Here is an 8,843-nt window from a genome sequence, read left to right as displayed (position 1 = left end):
TACATTGGGACATAGTTTTTAAGTTCTGGTTCAAACCTGCTTCAGCCTGAGACAGGCAGTACGTGCTATAACCAGCAATAAGCTCTCGACAGAGCTACACATGTACTTTGCCTTACCAGCTGTAGCCATCAAGTATAGCAATGCCATGCAACAAAAGTGGTTGAATGCCTTGTAAACATCCAGGCCCGTAGTAACCAAACCATAGTCCATGGGCTACTGACAGTCTCAAAGCTGTCTGTGCAACCATGCAACCTTTACAGTGGTGGGGTTTTTTGGCGGTTTTGGTTTTTTCCCCCCGTATACACTTTGCAGGAATGGTGACCGACAATGTAGTGAGGTTTGACAGCAGTACTTTCCTTTAACCTCTGCTGATTCAATTGCTCCAGCCCTTTGCCTGCAGTACTTTCCCAGCCCTGCAAGCCATGTTCCCCATATCTATGAGGAGAGGGGATGCTGGAGAGGAGACACTGCCAAGCCTCAGGCACAGCACTTCAGCAGAACAGCACAGAGAAGAGGCCATGTGCTGCTTGTGAAGGGGCAAAGTTTAGGCTCGAACAGCTTTTCCCTCCCCCTCCATCCTCTACACAGCTCAGTCAAACCCCAGAAGTACCACATCATCTGAGCCTTGGCAGCATTTCAGTACAGACCCAAGGTCAGAGTTTCACATCTCTCGTGAGAACCTGGAAGGAGCAGTTACAGGCTGTTTGTGGTTTTTCATAGCAATTCCTCTCAAGGCCATTCTCTGTGCTTCTTCCCCTTCCACTAGGGCTTTGGGGAAGTACATATCTCCATCCTACCTGCACAGTGAGGGGGGGAGAGGAAAGAAAAGTGTTTATCTTGACACCCCAAAGATGTTTTGAGATGGGTGAGAGTGATGGCCCTTGTCCTGTAGCCCCCTGAAGAAAGCCAGTCCATGTCAGGTCCCAAAGCAACACAGCAAGTGTATCTTCCCAGCCAGCCCTCAGGAGAAGATGCCAAAGGCACAAAGGGAGCCCCAGGGGTTGAGAGGTGGGACCAGGGGTCAGCTGCTGGAAGTTGGCCGAGGTGCCCTGTCCATGCAGCTGGGCCAGGCTGGTGAAAATAGAGCATGTTGAAAGCAGGTCATGCCTCCAAGAAGGGTCTGTCCAGCCATCCCGGAGCAGCTACTCTCCACTCAGCAGGAAACATGGATGTCTCCTTCACAGGAGAGAGAAACAAGCCCTACAGAGTGGGAGATGATAAACTGCTAACATGACAAACGAGGACACGTTGCCCTTTCCAGCTGCCTCTATCCCAGCCCTGTAGGGATCATGTAAGGTCACAAATATTTCTAATGATCTGCTTCCGATAGGTTGCCTCACTCATTTCACTTCGTTTCCCAGAAATAAAGGCGGATTGGCGGCCTTTCACCGCTTCCTTTCAGGAGGACAGTTATGAACAAAAGCTGGCGCAGTCCTGCCGAGAGCCACGGGCCACTGTCACAGCCCAAGAGGCATGTGCCGGCTGCAGCCCTTCCCCTTTCCCAGAAGGGTATTTACTTGTCCAGTTTCTCACTGCAGACTTGAATGTCAGAGCTGTCATTTATATGGAAAGGCTGCCAAAGTCAGGATGACACAGGGCTGGCAGGCTCACCTTAGCCACTCGGAAACCCCTGTGGAAAGGGAATGCTTGGCTTCCCACCATCTCCAGGGCTGGTCAAGCCTGTTCACAGCCCATTTTCCCCCCCCAACCAAGAAAATGCCTTTCAATGACTCCACCACCCTCGGTGGAGGTTTGCAATTAAGCTGCCGGACCTGCCAAGGAGCTTACAGCATTAATTAGTCTTGAGGCACCTCAGAGCATCAGATGCAACCTCATTGCCTGCCCCAAAGTCCTTCACTGGAGGGACGAGGGAGACTAGCACCTTCCAGCCCCGCAAGTAACTGCTGACTCCAGCAAGAGAGAGCAGGCCAAGAGGCTGTTTCCAAGAGAGGCAGGCTGCTGTTATCAGCTCCCCAGAGATGAGTGTGCAAAATACCTGGCATATTATACCCCTTGGATCATTTGTATTCAATTGTATAGCCAAGAGGGAAAGGGAGGGGCAAAAGAAAGAAGCTCTTGACTTCTGCCCAGGAAGATAAGATAAGGTACAAGGAGAGGAAGAGCAATTTTTACAGCCCCAGCAAATAGCTACTTACTTCCTAACGAAGTGCAAGTGCAAACACTGAATGTAGTCCAAGGAGAGAAAAAGGCCATTGTTTACTGGGTTTTAGACAAATGTCTTCAAATGCCCTATTAGAAAGATAAGTGCATATTAAAAGAGAAAAATGGGTTCACATACAAGTGCAGTTATTACACTGTACCTCTGTGTATCAGCTATGCTTGGCCAGACTTCAAGCAGTCACAGAACAACCCTGTTTCCCAGAAGTGCGTGTGCTGAACCTCTTTGCACAGAGTGCTCTGGGTTTAAGACCATCATTTAAAAATGGAGGGGAGGGGTATGTGAGAAAAAAGGTTGATCTTTGTATTTAAAGATCTGTTTCCAAGAGGGATACCAGACCAGAAATCAGTAAGTACAGCCAGGTTCCAAAGTGCACTCATTATCTGTTATGAGATGGAAGGATGGAGATCTTTAACCTCTTCTGATACTGGTTTCACAGGGACTCCTCCAGCCAAGAGGGACCCCAAGGTCCCAAGAAAAGCATCACTCCCCTCCCCACAGTCCCAAAGCCTGGTCATACCATGGCATATTTCTAAATGCCAAGCCAGAGCCCAGGAGCCCATGGAAACATGCTCTGCATTGCTGGTGGCACTCAGTGAGCTTAAATGGGACATCATCCCGGCTCCTCTGCACGGACCCGCTGCCGAGCTGCCTTTAAGAAGTCACGGGTTACACACTCAGAAATTCTCTTTTTCCTTCATGGTCCAGAAACTCAGCTTCCCAGGCAAAAATTTAATTCTTATTTTGAAGCAAAAGAAGTTTGTCAGCACAAATTAAAAGATAAACAAGCACTTTAGTCAGCAGTCAACACAACAAACATGATAACCTGGCAGCAGCATTATGCCTCCTTCTTCACATCATGCCTGCCCAGTACAGCTCGCAGGACACAAATATCTTTGTTGGAAAGATTGCCGTAATGTCAGGTGACTACAAGGGTGATAGCAGTCCACAAAGTACTCAAACAGATACACCAGGGGACAAAAAAGCAAAATAAAAGGAAATACTGGGAAAGGAGCCAGCACTGTTCAACACAGCTACCTGGCAGATTTGAATTGCAATCTCCTGATCTCTATACATAAAGCGCACACACACACAGTTTTCAGATACATTTTACTATTTTACTACATTACATACCACTTTTTTTTTAATCCAAAGACACTTTGGAGGAATGCTACTTACAAAGAAATTATTTCTGGACATGAACAAGTCCTGTATGTTGGAGATGGGCACACCAAAATGGGGATGAAGAAGAAACAGCCAATCCCCTCGGACAAGTTTTAATAGCTTTTTTTCATATATATATATATATATATATATAGTTTAACACAGAGACACCTGCACGCATTTGGAATACAAGCACACAGAATTTCATAAGGCAATAATTTATAAATTCCCCTGCCAAGAAGTTACATGTCATGCCGAGTCCCTTGACTACTTCTGCTGTGTAACAGTCACTGAAGACTAAGTCTGTGCATTTTTTGAAGTCATAGCTTTGTTGTTTCCTGATCCGAATACAGAACAAAAACAGGATCATAATTTACCATAGAACACAATGAAAATCTTATCGTTGTAAATATACGTAGTAAGATAATACAAATCCTGTTCCTTGGTATTTCCCCTCCACCCTCCACTCCTACCACTACCCTTTCCAGCTCTTTTCCCTGCTTGCATGGAAGATTGACGCCCATCGTAAAGCCATAAATTACTCACAAACAGCTACTGAAAGTAGCAATGACCGTAGGGTAACACTTCCACAAAGCAATAGAGCTTCCTGGCAAGCTGATAAGAGTTTCCTGTTTTGAGTTTTGAGGTGGTTTTTTTTTTTTTTCTGATAAAAATTGACTCTCAAACATCTTGTAAAGGAAGGACAGAGATAATTTTTTTTTTCCCTCCCCCAAACATGTTGCGTTGCAAAATACGTTCTGTATTGCTGAATGTGAAATGGGGACCAGCTCCAAGAAAAGCTGAGCGCATCAGCAGGCAAGTGGAACATGTTGGGTCCATCACCACCTAGGGCCAGTGGATGAGCTTTGGCACACACCTTTGGTCCTACCCTGCGCTCTCTCTTCTTAAGTGCTGCATTTTGCACTGCCTCTGGCAACCACACTTGCAGTTTCTAGAGCAAGCAAAAAAGTTGAAATCTCCAGCTCTAGATTTACTCAGCTTATAGGGTGTGGCATGACCTCCATTACACCCGGGAGCGTATGTATGCCTGAGGAGAACCATTGGCTGGGTGGCTGTTTCTGCTTCCTGCCGACCTGCCCTATATTCATGTGGGGGATGTCAGACACAGGTTTTCATCTGAAATCCCAAAGCCACCAGTGAACACTCCTGCACAGATTGTCCTGTGCTCACAGCAGCCTGGGGATCCTGATGACCTCCGTGGGAAGCCCTCTCCTTTCTGTCACTTCAGTGCACCTCCACCCTCCTGTTGTTCCCGATTACTGGGGTCAGACCATAGGTCCCTACACTGGGCCAAACAGGCTGTATCAGAGAAAGGACTACCTCTCAGTTGCCCCTTCCCTGTAAGTGCTACCCTACCCAAGGGGCTTTTGGTGGAGGATTTGCCCTGCCCCACCCCAGTCGCAGCCCCAAAACATTCACATGCACCTCTGTTTCTCTGTTTTCACTGGCCCTGCAAGCCTCTCTCCTTCTGAGATAAGAATAAAATCATTGCACGTGCTTGATTCAACATCAGATATGAATACATGATAGCCCCCAGGAGCACCAGATTCTCACTCAGGATTTAAAGTTTAATCCCCCAAATAACCTCATTAAAAGAGGGACAGCCAGCTAGAAATTCAGTCCACTCCAGAAAGTGAAGTAAAAATAACTTTAAATGCTCTGTCTGTCCTCTGGTACATAGTCCCTGCCCCTGCGAAGGGCAGAGGCAGGGCCAGAGCCCCCCAGCTTCTCCGGCACAGGAGCAGTCTAGACAGTAGTGATGGTGATTTCAAGGGCAGAGAAAACAGCAAGATGATGTTCTGCAAAGCAAAACATTTTATGCATGAGCAAGATAATTTTACAGGATGAAGTTCAAAATAGATTGCACTCCACAGAGGAAGAGCAGCCCTCTGATCAGTGTTTTTTCCAAATCAGTCTAGGCACTGTTCACATCACTTCTCCTTTAAGACAAATTTCACCACTTCATCTTACGGTAAACAACAGAAGTGAGAAGTACTTACACAACATAGCGGAGATCACAGACTTGCATTTTTGTGGGCTTTCAGACATTCATTTTTCACTGCATGTGGACCACATACAGCCATTCACACACAGGGTTACCCAATACAGTTTAATTTCTTACCCATATTAGCTGGCAAGGCTGACAGTGGCTCTTCCCACATACCTACTTCAGTACACGAAAAGACAGGCAAAGCAAACGATGCTACAACATTAAAGCTCAATACATGCAGCTGACCAGGCCAGCCACAAACAGGAGCAGTGATGGATGCTGCAACCCTACCCTCTCCCAAAATCAAAAAGCCATCTTCTAAAAATGACACTATGGATGAAACAACAACCCAGGCATTCAAGAATATCCAAGACCAGCACCAAATGCTTTCTCATCATTCATCCTTCCTCCCCCCTCCATGTTCCCTTCACACAAGCTAACTCTCAGCAGTAATCCACCACTGCCATACTCCCCCCAGCCTTTCAAACCTGCCTACAATTGCATTAAGTAGGAGGAGACCAGGTCAGGTGAAAGAAATTCTGCTCTCAAACTTCTGTTCACCTGTCACGCCAAACCTCTGCTAAACATTTGTAGGGGTCTGGCTAACTTGAGCTGTCCCACTCAATTTTTCTGGTCTTCCCTCTCCTGATAAAGGCTGCAAATGTTCTCAAATGCTTTTTCTAAGCAAACAACTTCTCAGGAAATATTTTGCAGCCACAGGTTCAGAGCAAAGCTTTGCTGCAGAAAAAGATCACACATTTTTGCTTTATCCCCTCTTAGAATAGGCAAATCAGAGAAGTTATTGGGTAAAGTCTGTGTAGGGTCAGCCTGGGCAGAGCTGGTGGTGGGGCCCCCAGGGCAAGTGAGGGCTGAGACCCCCTGGCTCAGCACATTTGCTCCATTGCTCCTGTTGAGCTTCAAAATATTCAACTTTCACATGCGATTTATCATCTCTGACTGCCATTTACATTCCTCCTGCTGCCTTTTGGAGACTGGCTGCTTTTCTGGGCTGCATCAACATTAACAGGCTGTGCTCCCATGCTGCTCGTACTCTGAGCCCTAAAACATCCATCCCTGGTGGGTGCAAAGCAAGCTGTGGGTGTCCTGCTGCCTCTGCAATGCCCAGAGAGCCAGTTACAGCCCTCTGCGGAGTTTGGACATCTCCCACCCAGCAGGAAACCCTGTTGTGATGCAAAGAGCCCCCACCTGAGCTCAAAACCCCTTCTGCTTTCCATGGACATTCAAAGGGGACTTTTCCCAGGCAGGAGGTAAGTGATACCTATATACACATACATATATATATATACACACACACACACCACCCCCCATCCCAAAATGTCAGTGTGGTTGGTCAGCAGATGTGCACTTCATACATTCGTTTTACTGGGTGACTTTTCAGGATACACTTTAATTGTTTTTTGCAAGCCAAGCGAAAAGCCTTTTGGTCCAAGGTCCAATAGAGATAAGCCTAAAAAAAGAGCTGCCTGACAGAACTGCTGACAAGGTGCCATCAGGGCCACCTTCGTGACCGATGGTTCCTGTGGGACTTGCCCCAGTGCCACCCTGCCCGCAGAGCTGATCGAGCTGGTGGAGCTCAGAGGAAATCCCCGAGCATGGCTTCAGCTGGCAGAGCCCTGAGATGCCAAAGAACAAATGCATGGCTGCAAATGGGTTGCATTTGTTGTACAAATCACAGTGGCAATGAAAATACACAGCCACGGCGCTGTTTTGGCAGTCGCTTTTCAGTGTTGGACTGCAGGAAAGGAAGAGATTTGGGGTTTTTGGCTCAGGGCTTGTTTCATTACTGCAGATCCCAAAGATCTTTGTAAGGCGATGCTCAAAATCCATACCAGATGTGCCAGTCCATCCCTTGCAGGGAAGCAGACACAAAGCTGGCAATGATGGAGTCACTTGGGTAAGACAAACCCTCATGATGCATCACTACATCATGTCGGACCACCTGGATGCAGAAATTTTGGTCAGAGAAAGGTTTGGACTAGACATAGGTCAGGGGAGCTCACAGGGCAGTCAGAAACTGAAGCTTTTGGCTCAGAAATATGTCAAGGAGCCACGTGAAGAAGATGCAGAAGAACCTCTTCCCGCTTGCCCAGGACACAGGCCTTGGCCACAGCAGTGGTCCAAGGTGGTTTATTTAAGCCACACTCACAAACCTCCCTGGGAGGAGAAAAGCACCACAGCAGAGCAAATCCCACTGAGAGCAGTCAGTGACAGCAGGCTCCTTCTTGGCATTCATCACTGATTTCTCAATCAGGCAAGCAGTAGGAGCCAGCCATCGGGGAGAAGCTCAAGGTTTAATTTTAGCCCACACCCGCAGTGCATATCTTTCCCTTTTATTTTTATTCTGAACTTCATGTAAAAATAGAATTTCCTGCCTCCCGATAAGGGATTCCTGTTTTTGCGGCAGGTCTGCCTTCTTGGGAAGCTGGTGCCTACGGGGTTACTGTTGGGCGCTTCAAAGCACGGCAGCCCAGCCGAAGGGATAGGACAAATGGCGTTTGGGATTTACATTGTTCCTGCTCGCCTTAGGGGAAAAAAAATAAAGCAGTTGTGTTCTCCTCCCTCGATGAATCGTCACCAAATTTAGCATTTCCGGAACTTTGGAAAATCTCTGTTTGCCTGAATATTTTTAGTAGCGGGGTGCGGGTTCTCATCCTTCTCAGGTAGATGTTTGTGGGTTTGTCAGGCTCCAGGGAGGTGTATCCTGCCTTTTGAGCTTGATCATCAACTGGGAGATAAATACGAAGCATGGAAGAACAGTCATTCCTCCCACCCTTCCCACTCCCCCAAGACACAGCACCTGCACTCCCCAATACAGCTCCCAGAGCTACAGGGAGGAGCAGTACACATGGGCCTGCCTCGAGGGATTGCTCCCCACCTCTGCCCACACCCTGCAGCACACAGGAGTACCACAATTTCAGGACAGGCTATTTTGAGCCTGAATGCCAATGATTTTCAGTCTCCTGTAATGCAAAATCATCGCTTTTCTCAGCTATGTCTGCCCTGGGAAGGTACTCACACAGCAGAACCTTATTCCAAAGCCACCAAGGTCACTAGCTTCATTTATGAAAGGAAAACACTGGCTCCCACTCACTTCTTGCCTGCTTTTCTCTGCAACCAGGGAAGAAAGCCTCAAGCGCTAAAAGGAGATATGCCAAGAGGTGCAGAGGAATTCATGCGTTTCCTTGGTCTCAAGCAGAAGCTTCCCTCAACCCCCCACAAGCCATTCCTCCTGGCAGGCGAGCAAAAGGGAGTCAGAGTTTCCCCGAGAAGAGGAAAAGTACATACATTTCTCCTTTTAAGAATAAATCTCGATTCTCTCACTGGGACTGTGGATGTAGAAAATGGGGCACTCATGACTGAAAGCAGCTCTGGCTGCAGCCCATCCCTGAGATATCCTTTAATACTGCAGGGGGCTGTCAGAGACACCCCAAGAGGCGAGGCTTTCCTCCTTCTCACACGGGTTTGAAT

This window comes from Strix uralensis, chromosome 3, assembly GCF_047716275.1.
Source record: "Strix uralensis isolate ZFMK-TIS-50842 chromosome 3, bStrUra1, whole genome shotgun sequence".
Lineage (NCBI taxonomy): Eukaryota > Metazoa > Chordata > Aves > Strigiformes > Strigidae > Strix > Strix uralensis.
The sequence above is the reverse complement of the archived record's forward strand: the minus strand, read 5'-3'. Positions refer to the sequence as shown.